Source organism: Adiantum capillus-veneris, chromosome 2 (assembly GCF_014529385.1).
Source record: "Adiantum capillus-veneris isolate H3 chromosome 2, ASM1452938v2, whole genome shotgun sequence".
In the NCBI taxonomy this organism is placed as follows: domain Eukaryota; kingdom Viridiplantae; phylum Streptophyta; class Polypodiopsida; order Polypodiales; family Pteridaceae; genus Adiantum; species Adiantum capillus-veneris.
Genome location: NC_140932.1, coordinates 2186328 through 2199973, shown reverse-complemented (window position 1 = coordinate 2199973; position 13646 = coordinate 2186328). Strand labels below are relative to the sequence as shown.

General features: G+C 42.7%; 1 pseudogene; it reads left to right on the top strand.

Moving 5' to 3' along the window:
* The first annotated feature begins 3087 nt into the window (after nucleotides 1-3087).
* LOC147462279 (uncharacterized) lies at nucleotides 3088-4414 on the top strand (annotated as a pseudogene).
* Nucleotides 4415-13646: the final 9232 nt, after the last annotated feature.

The following is a 13646-nucleotide window of genomic DNA, read 5'->3' as shown; positions in this document are numbered from 1 at the left end:
GTAGACTCCATTTAGAACACACATGAATATTCAAAACGAGTTATCACACAAAGATGTACCCTAAAGAGTACCTCTTTTCACTTTCCATGAAAGTAACTTGCTACATACTCATCAGCCAAGTTTAAGTCCTTGACTTGTTTTCCCATTTCAGCAGTAAACAACCCCACCATCACTAGTGTTCAAGGTTGAGAAATTGATTTATACATGGAGAGACTATACCTAGTCGCAAACATGCTTTAACTTATGGTAAGCAAACTCCAAGTAGAGTAATAAATGCTTCCTGATTGGATCGCTTGGTGCTAATGTACGCACTTTGCATATCCTTCAGCACAAGATTACTCTTTGTAATTTGCCTATCCCCTTGGGTGACTGACAGTACTGAGGTGTGTTTTCCTCACGGTTTACAGACAGTCGTCCCAGCTGACTGGTAAATGGGAATCACAATATCGTGTAACATTGCTGAGGAATCAACAATGTCCAAAATAACCATCGTGGTTAACTTGAAAAAATCCACAAACACTCAAACCGAGCCATGACTTCTATTGGTGATTAGTAGACCCAAAAGTAATCTCCTAGAGATACTGCACATAGAGTGCAAAATGCTTCATAAGCAACAAATTGAGAAATATGCATGCCGTTCCAAATCAGCCTAAACACTAGGGCCCATAACACCTAGTGTGCATGCATTTAGCAAAAAACAGATCCGAATCTGTATACCCGTGGTAGTTCTTGCCAGTACTTATGGAAAATAAGATGTGTGTAGCACACAGTAAAGATAAATGTAAATAGTTTCACACAAAAACTAAATACTTTCAGTGTAATCAATTTCAAACCTTGCTGAAATGTTTGAACCATAATAGAAGGTGAAACAATGATCACTTCTAGGTACAAAGAATGAAACTTTTTCATTAAAAACTTAGAGCCTTGCTATGTATAAGCAACCATCGTTAATGTTGTTTAGTAGTACTTGTACGTGAACAAGTCATGCTAAGTATCCAAAAATTTCTGGCCACTGAAATTTCTCATGATACGTAGTGCTACAAATGGTCTAGAAAACTGATTGGACGAGCACTTAGAGACTTTGTCGTGACACAGATTTGAAATAGGGGGCGCCAGTGTCAGTCTAGAGACTCATATTCTTCACATGTAGAATATGTCTCATGTAAGGATGTTTAAAAAAAGCACATCCTGCAAGTACAAGGTGTACTTGTGTGTGGAGGTAACTCTAAACACTCCGCGACAAGAGTGAGAGGACCCTCATTCATTACTCCACACTGGCTAAATTGAACTCCTTGAGTTCCTAGACCATGTTGTATCCCATGTGACAACATGTGCCAAATCAAATCCTACAAGTGGATTCATAACAGCATAATGTAGTTTGGACACTACAGCCCAAAATGCTTGTTTCGACATGCCCTTCCCATGGCCCTGGGGATTGAACTGAAAGTTCAGTTACCCGTATTCAAATGCACAGGAGTACAGCTCCCACTGTGAAAAAACTAAGAAACATTGCACTAGAAACCCTGGGTGTTGCCTTCGCAATCCAAACCCGTTGGGTAAAATCTACGTAGTCAAACCCTTGGTAAGACCCTTTGTAGAAACTTCTCAACTAGCAGGTAACGGTAACCAACCTAAGTAGCCATGGATAGAATGAGGAGAATCAACTTGAAAATTTGATTTCTTTTCGCGACCATGTGGTAGATTGTGGAATTCTTTCCTTGAAAGTATAACAAGAATAGATCAAACCGTGATCCTCAATGCATATGGGGTGATTAGTATGTTGTGTCAAAAACAGTGATTAGTATGTTGTGTCAAAAACATCACATAATAAAAGAAAAATTTATGAAACTAAACAATCATTAGCTTATGCCTGCCGTCATCCACATACGACCTATTCTAGTGTCCCATACCACTAGAATAAGCAGTATATGTCATACCCTGATGAATCAGGATATCATTGGTCACACTCATCATTAGTCTCATAATGTCAAGTCCCATCACATAAATACTGCTGTAATAATCATCAGATACCAAATCCCAATCCAATTCCAATTTCCACAATATAAGTCCAAATCCAAATCACTTTCATTATGTACCCTGGTAACAAAATCATACCACTTGTAGTGGTGGCCAGCCACTGCAGCATGATTTTGTGATTGGTGTTGCCTAAATCGGCGAATCTACACCAATAAGACGTGCTGCCTATATCGGCGAATCTGCACTAATGCTGCCTAAATCAGCGAATCTGCATTTACCATTGTGAATCTGTAATTTTTTGAGTGTGCTGCCTAAATCAGCGGATCTGCACAGATAACTGGTGTTGCCTAAATCGGCGAATCTACACCAAGATGAGCATTTAGGCATTTACACACTACCTAAATCGACGAATCTGTGTGCATGTGACCAATGGACTAGAAAAGACATAAAAAAACAAAACATGTACTACCTGTGTGACACCACATTGGAGTGTAGTTGAGTAGCAGAGTACTTACAAATTTTTGTTTACTAACTCAAAACACCGCAACTCATATGAGTAGCTGCATAGCTTAATGCCAAATCCTCTCAATAGAAATTACATGCAGTGAAAGCATCTTTGAATTTTGACCTAAAAACAAAAAAAACTTTAGGTGTGCCCTTATTGTCTTTAGTTAGAAAAATTGTTTCTGGCAAGCCCTAACTCGATCAACAAACATTGCTATGAATACTCTGGTCCAAAGAGAATTTCTCAGGAAACAATTCGTAGGAACTACTTTCGAGTGTGTGTTTGGATGTATATCATTCAAATTGACAGGTGAGTGTGTGTGTGGGTGCCAAAAAAATCATCGACTTGCGCGGTTGTGGACAATTGAATACAAAGGTAGGGTGCACATTTTGGTTGAGGGGGCAAGGAGATGGAAAAAAAATGAAATGGAATGTTATATTAACCGTCTTAAAAATGTAAAATTAAGTGTGAGAACAATCTTTGTGTATCTATTCTAATGCCTGGGTACAAATAAAAATAAAACAAATTGAAGTACCATTGAAAGCATAAAGCCTAGAGCCTAATATTGTGATGAAAATCACTATCACCATCGCCAATGCGTGAGAATGCTTAACAACGAGCGTTGTCCGGGAGATAGAATCTCAGGTAGGTGCTAAGGTGATCAAGCTTGACCCCAACTTGAGCACATATGTACAATGCACCCTTTTATATATATATATATATAATGTGCAAGATTGCTAAGGCTAAATGTACACAAATGATGAGGAAACTGAATGGTCTATGTTATACAAGATAACTACTATAAATTATATTATGATTAGTGTCATATAGTACCTCCTATGTCCACGAGTCTTTGTTCTTTCTATACAAATACGAACTTGACCTAGTTTATGCTTCTCAGACAAGAAGCAATTAAATTTTTCAGGAGTATTGAAAACAATTCTATCTTGGCACGCTATTCATATAGTATGCCTTAATTCATTGATCAAAAATCTACTAGTGGTTCGCGGATTTGTTATAGCTCTTCGAGTCTGCTCAGAAGCGTGCAAGGCGCAGGGAGACCATGAACGAACGAGAAGAGCTTTGTAGTTTTCTAGGATTATAGGATGGGCGATCGTGCCTTTTCAAAGCCCACACATTTCCAGACCATTATGGCAGCCTCGTTGGGGTACCTAGGCACTCATAGCATATACAAGCTTGGTACCCACACCAGCAGTTACTGATGCTTCCATGTCCACGGTCTAGAAAAACACGTGCTATCCAAGTCACATGCCTTGGTAGCTTCACATCCAAAAAGTTCACCTGAAACAACTCACTCCAAAGCCAATGTGAAAACCCTTTCGTGAGGCTCAAGATGCTTGTTCCAAAACTGAGCAAGAATTCAAGGATATAGTAAATAAACTAAAGCTAGCTTTTGACAAGAATGCAGACCCAAAAACCTTGCAAACACTTGAGACTTTTCTCGCTCATCTGCGACTCTTGAAGAATAATAGAGAATAGGTGGAGCATGTGCCACACTAGCAGAGTGGCGCAAGGAGTCAGCAAAGCCTTTGTTATATGTACAAAAAGGATTTGAAATACTCAGACGCATCAAAGATACAATCGCAAAGTTTACAGGATGCCGTTGCCTGTATGAAATAGCAGCATCCAATAAAGGCGAGTTTGAGAAGTCTTTGAAGCAAGCAGAACACCTCGAACTGATTTTACGGAACTTAGAGAAGACTGCCCGTAGTTAAAGTTTGCAAGCCAAGTTGTTTTGATTAGATGCAGTTCAAATGTCTCTTGGACGACAGGCTGAAGAAGCACTCGCTTATTTTGTCAAGTATGTCAAGTTGAAGGAAAGACTAGTCGCTCGAGATGATCCAAGCCTTGCACATTCAAGCAACTGAAGCTTTCCAAGAACCAGGTCAGAATGCTGAAGCAGTTCTATAATATTTTGAGGAGCTATAATTTTGTATAAGAGGGCCTTAGCAGTTTTCGATCAGTTTTCTGGAGATGAAGCAGCTCTAAAAGTAGCAGATACTGAAGGTGAAATTGACATTGCTTTTCTGAGATGGGAAAAGTTATCGCAAGCGACTGTCTTATTGAAAAATTATACTCTAAAAAACAAAAGTCTCCAGCCTGAGTGTATGTGTGTGTGAAGCCGCTGGTGTGGCGCCATCTAAAGCAAGAAAGTGTGTGTTAGCATGCGCACAGAGAGAGAGAGAAAGAAAGAAAAGCAGTTGGAGAGGGAGAGACAAAGTGCTGTCAATCTGATGACGGATGCATGGCGGCTTGACGAAGGGAGCGGTTGGAAAACTACGACTGAAAGAGAGGACAATAGTGGGAAAACCACTGCATGGGTGGTTGGTCAAGCGGCCACAGACAGAGAGAGAGTTAGTGGTGATCTAAACGGCCGCCTTTTGGGTTCAATATGCGCATGCAGAGTTGGTGGGGAGAACACCACTTTTAGTAGGTTAGTGGATGCGCTAGTAGAGTGTGACGCCATCGGTGGAGGGAGGGTTGGGCTGTGGGGTTGCATGGTAGCTGAGAATCGAGAGAGATAGAAATAGAGTGAGGCAGGCAGTGTGTAGAGCCACCGTTTGTCACTGTGGACCGTAGTGTTTCTAAGGTTGGTGATAAAAAATTTGGGGTAGAAGTACTGCATGTAAAGGATTGGTGGGCGCTGCATGACAAAGGATTGGCAGGCGTTGCAGTGCAAGTGAGAGTGGGAAATCACCCGTGCATGCGGTACACCTGCAGATGGTTGAAGTTTTCGGACGACAGGCCGTCGTTTCCAGCAGTTACTGTGGCAACTATCGCTCGCCTTGCGCTCATGTCCTCAATTAAGCGTGCTTCTTAAGTTGAGGAGGACTCGCGACAGCAGGCTGGTCTCCGTTGCCCCTGAGTATTAAAAAAACACATCGGTTTTGCAACTTGTGAAAGTTTGTGGGGGTTGGTTCCCACTACAAGCTACTCTTCTTTCAAGTTTAGTCTCATATTCAAGCTCACTCTACAATCCCTTTCCCTATGTCATAAGGATATAATCGAGATTCTGCAAGATCTCTTTGAGGCTCCTATGATGCCAAAGTCTCGGGTGACTCTTCCTCTCCTTCTTCTGAAAATTTTAGTCATCTTCTCCATCTAATCTAAAGGAATTAATGCGTTTTTTTTTTTTTCATTGAGTATCTCCTTATAATTTAGTTTAATCCATTATATTATTATGTTTAATCAACATAATTATACTAACAATTGCTATATCATGAAAACAAAGAAGGGGCTCTCTTTAATTCTAGAAATCACTATTTACATCATGCAATCAACAATAATTACTGCAAATTGAAGCGATTAACAGAATCTACAAGCATAGGAGAGCAAAATACTTAGCTGCAGCTTGTCAAAATATGTAGTCATGGAGCGTAGCACCTCGCTCTGATACCAATGCTACAGCCGGAGGCGCGGAGTTCCCTGCAAAATACCCGAAATAGATACTAAAGATGATGAGACACGCAAATCTGCATACCTGGAAACCATCCTTGCACATAATCAAGCTACACACGAGCAGAGAGAGACAGAGAGGGAGATAGATGCGAGATAGCACGTGCAGGCGCACCTCCTAGAGCGGAGTTCTACACCGGCACGGCAAGAGAGAAGAGGGGAGAGGAGAGAAGAATACATAGACACTGGGTGCAATCTCCCCCCGTGCAAGAGTGAGCATTTCCCTCTTGCACGTATTTGTTATATAGATTTCTTGAATGGTCAATTTGGTTACACACTGGCCGGCCGGTCATAAATGGCCAAAGCTCATAAAAGAGCACTTGAATAATAAAATGTACATGATATACATATCCATTCACATAGGCCAAGCTGGGTCTAGTCTTTTCCATGTGTCAGCTGCAATAAATAATAAAATATCAATTCTATAACACCAACAATCATAGTAAACAATCCAATGCTTAGTCTGTCCTTGACAGAGTTGCGAGTGTGATAGTGGAAGCGAAATGCATGAAGCGGTAGAATTGAATCCACCTCTATACCATGCCTTGCATGCAGAATGGTAAGCCCTTACAAAGAGTGATGGCCTCAACTGTGAGAACCCAAAACCAAGTGCCTTGCATAGTTTAGACTGGTACGGATTCTGTGAGCTGATATTCCCTATTTTTCCAGTTCCTTCATTCCTCAACCCTCAAATGAATCGATCAAGCAGTTGGTTATTGTTGAAGCGCTCATTTACAGGGCAGCGAGAGTTTAAGTGCTTTAGACGACTAATGAAGTCCCTTACTGACTCTCCTTCCTTACGTTCGGCCTTCTGTAGCTGAGATGCTACACCCCAAAGCACACCTTCTTGTATGTACTCCTTTAGAAACAACCTTCGAAGGGTAAGGTAGATTGTTTTCTCGTCCACCCTTAGGGTTCTATACCAATCTCCAGCCTTCCCACTTAATGTCAAGCTTAAGGCATTGCACTTATGTAGTTCGTTGCGTTCCCCTAAGGAATCACATACTTGTTCAAACACTTCAATGTGTTTTCTAGCATCTTCGTCCCCATTGAATTTTTGCGTGAGTTTGGCAATTTGTACTGCCTTACTTCTAGGCTCTCTATCAGATGCATGACGCATATTTTCCGCGATAGATCAACCTATGGTTTGAGCAAACGTTGCCAAGTCATCTATGTGAGGAGGCAGGGCCGGTGGAGGTACTCTTGGAATCATATGTGGGAGAGGGGCGGGTACCGGTCTTGGCATATGTGTGGATGATGCAGGATATGGAACATAACCGGGCATAGGTCCACTGGGATAAGGGCTAGGGAGCGGCACTCGAGGAGCATAAACAAGGGGTACAATTGGAGGTGTGGGGGCCATGTGTTCATAAGGGGCTAGAGGCACATACGGTCGAGGCCCCATATTAGGTACTACGACACTAGGTAGTGGCACTGCGCTAACCGTAGATGTCATCGGTACATTCTCTGTCACGCTTATCCCTGGAGTGAGCACTGTGTTTTCCTTAATAGAGGGTTGAGCCAAGTTAGGGAAGCTAAAGTTTTCTCTCGGAGGCTCAGATTGCATAGAGACCCCAGGTGAAATGACGTAAGATGGGTCCATGGGACTCATTAGAGGAGTCTCCATTTGTGATAGAGTAGGCTGTTGAGCCTTGCTCGTATCCAGAAATCTCATGGAGCCAGTTGAGAGTATATTTACCCCTCGGTTTTGCCTTTCCGATTGAATAATGCCATGGATAACATTACAGATCATTTTCTGTTGATCTTCGATGCTCGTGGCACTAGAGGTGGATTGTACAATCTCTATCCATCCTACATGGTAGGCGTGGCCAGAGTGTAGATCCGTCAACACCTCAGTGTGGAGGTCGTATGTCCAATGATCATTAATGAACAATCCTTCTAGAGTCGACGTGTTAACTGTTTCTTGTGAGGTAGAAGCAATGTTGCTCCCCGTGGTCTTACTTGTCACCAACGGTACTCTAGAGGGAGCTTCTGAAGGAGGCAGCTCAACAGGGCCTTCTTGGTAAGAAGTTGGCAGGATATCCACATGGACACTCTTTGGGGGTGTGGGGTCCACGTGCGATGTGAAAGGAGAGTCCACTTCCCCACCCCCTTCGTGTGCTTCATTTGCATCAGGTTCCGAGCGAGTAGCTCTACCTAATGTTTCCATGAAACGGCTAAACATACTAGTACTAGGCTGTGGAGCTTCGGGAGGTGCATGGCCTTCTCTCTTAGTGTTTTGGGTAGGGTATGCTTCCATGATTTCTGAGTCGGAGGAGGAATCACTAGCGGCTATTTTAGGGTCTTGGGTGGTGCTACCTTGTGTCCCCGCTGAGGGTCTAGAGCCTATCGTGGATGGGTAATGGGTGTCCATATGAACAGAGGCACCCTCAATATGCTCGTGTTCTAGCACCCGCCCAAAGCGTAAGTGCATGTGCTTTTGATACCCTAAGGTGTCAAAAAGCTGCTCTAGGAGGCCTTGTGACTAGTTTTTTGCGTGTTTTTTGTTTGTTTTTTTGCTAGATTTTTTAGAGCGTGTCGTGGAATGGGCCGTGTGATAGCTCGAAATGAGCGTATTGCTAGGAGGGACGCGCTGTGATTTACAGCCCACCGTTTGGTTCTATTTTGGTCCAGAAAAGCCCGAAACAGTCTTTTCCTAGCTGGGGAACTAGGCTCCAAATAGCAAGTCTAAGGGTGCAAGTGGGAAGAGAAGGGAGGAGAGTGGAGGACTTGTCCCACATGCTCTCATTCCCTCTTGAGGGGGTAGGGTATATATATAAGAGTGAGTCTAGTATATATCATAAGACTGAGGACTGAGGCCTGGGCCTGGGCTTGGGCTTGGGCTTGGGCTTGGGCTTGGGGAAATGATCCCGATATAACTTTTATACAAACCAACCCGTCCGTTTTTATAACTCACGTTTTTTATTTTCGAAAATCTAACCTCCCCCTCACTTACGTTTTTATTTTTCGATTTTTTTTTTTTTTTTTTGGGGATATTATTTGGTGCGCGTTGACCTCACCTACTACTTACTGTCTCGCCTACCTACTGACCTGCTAATCAGTGGTTCACCTAATTACTAACCTACTTAATTAACTAACTGTGCGCCTAACTGTGCACAAACCAGGAAACACAGAAAATGCAGAAAATTGAAACTTTATAGAACTTTGCAGTGCAAACCAGAATATGCAGAAAATGCAAAAAAATGCAAGAAATGCTAACTGTGTGCAAACAGAAAAACAGAATTTTGCTAACTGTCTAACTAATACTAAATATACGCAGCAGAAAAACCGAAAATGCAAACTGTGGGCAACAGAAAAACAGAATTAACAACTTGCAGAAAAAATACGCATTCCTCTCCCTCTTCTTTCCTACTGCAAACCACTCATACAAGAAGCACAAAGTGCCTCTTGGGCTTAGTGCAGGGCTATTCCCCGGTAGTGGTGCCAAACATGTGCGCTCTTTGCCACACTGTCAAAGCAAGGGACTTGCCAATGCACCGTGTGCGAGCCACAGACGGCTCCAAGCACACAACTAGTTAAACTAGTAAGCTCAAAGAGGGCAATGGTGTGTCACTCACCGCCTTATGCTCCTGCCGTAGAGGATTCCTCGCCGCGAAGAAGAAGGGACGCCGCTACGCTGCGCTCAACCGCCTCATCGCCGTCGTGCCGCCGCAACGCTCGATCGCACACACCCTCTCACACTCTCTCTCTCTCTCACACACACTCACACACACAAGGAGATGGTGAAGGAGAAGGTGGAGATGGAGCAAGAGCAGCTTCTATTGCACAATGAGAGAATGAATCAATTTTAGGTTTAATTGGCTTTTATGTGAGCTCACCCCATTCACACTTGGGCGCCCATGCTTAGCCAACTAGCCCTAGCATGTTCGTGTTAGAGTGCGCCTCTCATCGGCGATCACTCTACCTTTCCCTATTGGACCGACAAGCCCGGTGCCTGAATCTACTTAAATAAATAATACGGTTACGATGTCCGTCGTAGGCGATAGGGTGTCCGTGAGCCACGAGGGTTAACAATACCTTTCCACCAATAACGATCCTTAATCTTGACAAAAGTTGCATGGACCCCTCTGTGTCCAGTCCATAAACTTCCATGAAATTCTTTGATAGCTCGTTGTGGTACCCCTCTAGAGCATTTTGGTTGCTTCCATAAATTTCCTTCCTTTAGAAAATAGTCATAAGCTTTCATTCTGATCTTTTTATACTCTTGATCCGTCCACCCTTCATGCTTAGTAAGAGTGTTAAGGAAGTGACCGATCAAAAGACACTCTCCATCATAGAACTTCTCATAAAATACCTCAAAAGTATGAGCAATATTTCCACAATTTTCATGTAGATAAGAAGACGTATAGAACTTCAAGCCAGCAGTGGTCAGTAGCAGTGGTCAGTAGATCTACTTCATCTTCAAACCTAGTTCTTGATAACATATCTGAAACAGGATTATCTCTACCTGCAATATGATAAAATTCAGGGTTAAGAGACTTAATATAGGCTATCCATCACAACATAGAAATATCCAGAGTAGAGTAATTTGCAATCATCCCTATCAGTGGCAAGCAATCTGTCTCTACCACGATTGAAGCTCCAATAAAGTATTCTTAATTAGACCTTAGAGCAGTAGCAATGCCCCAAAGTTCTCTCTTAACCTGTGGGTAGCCTCTTTGGTGAGCATTGAGCACTTTTCTCCAAATCGAACCGCATACCTGTCGAGCTAGAGTCAACTTTTATAGTTACTCGCCTTCCGCATTTGTAGTTTACTTTCCTCAAGGTTGGAGCCTCAAGAAGCATCTTCTTTAATTTCCTGATAGCCTGTGTGTAAACTTCTTCCCAAACAAACCTTTTACCTTTTCTCAACTATTGATAAAGCACTTCTACAACATGAGCAAAATGTGGCAGCCAAATCAGATAGAATACACATGCACCCAGAAACCAACGCACTTCAGTAACCGAAGAGCATGTTTCCTTCATCTTTTGAATAGATTTAACTTTAGTTGGACTTGGCCTTCTACCTTATGGAATACACATATGCCCCACAATTAGAACCTCTTTAGCACCAAAAGTTGATTTTGCCCCTAAAAGTGTTAAGTTAACTTCTTCAAGCCTGGATAAAATAGCATCACAATCACCAATATGTTGAGCAACAAACTGTCGGCACCCCCTCATATATTTTACCTCATCTTTTGAGCAGCCTTTAATTGGTAGATCATCAATGAAGGGCATAGTAACATAGGGCATAAAGTCCCTTAATACTTTATTCATGCCGTTCATCATATGAGCTACAAAATATATAGCACCCTATGAAAGAGTGCACATCCTACCAACTCGAGAGGTGTACGCATCATAGTAAGATCCTTCTTCTCCAAAGATGGCTAAAATTGATCATATTCAAAGTAAAGATCACCCATAGATTAAATTGATCTACCTACAAAGGCCTCAACAAATTCATTCACGATTGGGCCAGTACCCACATTGCGGATTGTTACCTTGTTAACCAGCTGCATATCATGTATGAACCTTAAAGTACCATTTTTCTTTGGAACAGTGAACCATCGATTAGAGTACGATGCACATGATGGCTCCAAAATTCCCATTTGTATCTTCTCATTAAGCAAATTGATAAGCTTTGGCAAGTGAGCTTTAGGAACTAGAATGGGACGTAAGCTCCATGGCATGTGAGGAACAATGAATATAGCCATAGGTGAAACAACATTTGGATCCACATACCCAATCTCACTTTGCTCAAAAGAAAAAAAATTACCGCGTTTTTCGAGCATACCTTGAAAGAACTTGATTTCCTCTTCATTGAGAAAACCATCTTCTCCAACCTTCAGCTGCAGCAATGTGTCTTTAGTGAATTTATGCCCAATGTTATAAGGATTTTTGAGCATAGGCTGTCTAGAAGCTTCTTTAATCACCCCATCACTTCCTCTAGTAGAGGTGTAGACACTAGACACACTCTCTTTGCAACTGTCTTGTACTTCGTCTCTACCTGTGCTTCAACTTCTTTTCCCAAGTCATCCTCAATATGCATAAGTGCCTCGTTTATGTCCATCTCTTCATACATGTCCATTGAGTGCACCTTAACAACTTCAATTCCACTTTCTAACGTGCTTTTTCGGATATCCTCCAGCTGTAACATAGTGTCAACATACGAAATCTCTTTGAAGATTCCTAAAATGACATCATCTAGTTCCAGCACGTCACATCCCTACAATTCACTTTGTATGTTTGAAACATATTGTTTCTCCCACTCAGATAAATCATTAAATTTTCTATAAGATATTGAATCCTTAGATGTCAATCCCAAAAATCCCAAAGAGAAGGTTTCTCTTTGTGAGAATCTCCTCACTTGTACCACCATAGTCCTGCTTTGTCAGGACAAGGGTCCTATGAGGCAAGGCCCAACCTAGGGGGTCAGGACCTAGGGGCCTTGATTGGACCAGTGCGGACTGGGGATCCGCTTAGGGCAAGACCTAGGAGCTAGGCCTATATAAGTGGTGGTAGGGAGGAGGATCCTATGTTCAGTTACCCTAGGTCTTATATTGGTATCAGAGCTTAGGGGGAGGGAGGAGCTATGGAGGAGGAGGAAGCCTTGCGAAGGAGGAGAAAGCCTTGCATGCTTGGTTGCATGTCCTCTCTCTCTCTCTCTCTCTCTCTCTCTCTCTCTCTCTCTCTCTCTCTCTCTCTCTCTCCCATGGTGACAAGGGACCGACAACCGATAGGCCGTAGCGTGGGCACGGTCCCCTACAGAGGCAAAAGGAGATGGCGGTGGGAACGATTGCCTTCTTGGCGGTGGGAGCGATTGCCTTCTTAGCAGACGCCGAGGAGATCAAAGGTGAAGGCATGTGTGCAAGGCCGCTTGTAGCGAGGGGGGAACAAATTTCGACCTCCACCAATTGCCGCAAAAGCGGGCTTGAATGGTGCGTGCTGCCATGCTGGATGATTCGCATCATAGGGCCGTAGCCCGGCGAGCATCACACCGCATAGCCCCTCGTCTGCAATCTCTATGTAGCTACCCGCCATGGCAGCATAGGTCTGAGTGTTTTTTTTTCTTCTTCTCATTCATACGCGGGTGCCTAGAGCGCCGGTTTGGGGTTTTTTTTAATCTAAACCCTAAGTAAGAGGGTATACCCACCCCCCGGGCACACACCCCTCATGGTTTCACCATCTTCCTGTCTTTCCAAAAAACCACATTCTTCTTCTATGCTTCATCAAACTCTTTTGAGGAGATTAGAATATTCTAGAGCCTTCTTGTTTCTTCTAGTTCTTCTAGAACCTTCTAGGTCCTTCTTCAACTTCTAGAGCTTTCCAGAAACTTCTAGATTATTCCAAAATCTTCTCCAAGCTTCTAGAATCTCTCGTGTTTCCCTGAGATAAATCTTCTTGTCTTTCCAAAAAACCACATTCTTCTTCTATGCTTCATCAAACTCTTTTGAGGAGATTAGAATATTCTAGAGCCTTCTTGTTTCTTCTAGTTCTTCTAGAACCTTCTAGGTCCTTCTTCAACTTTTAGAGCTTTCCAAAAACTTCTAGATTATTCCAGAATCTTCTCCAAGCTTCTAGAATCTCCTTGATACTTCTAGAAAGTTCTAGAGTCTTCTAGTGCTGATGCAAGCAATGACATTAGCCATGATGCAAGAGATGACACAAGCGATGACATCAGTGATGA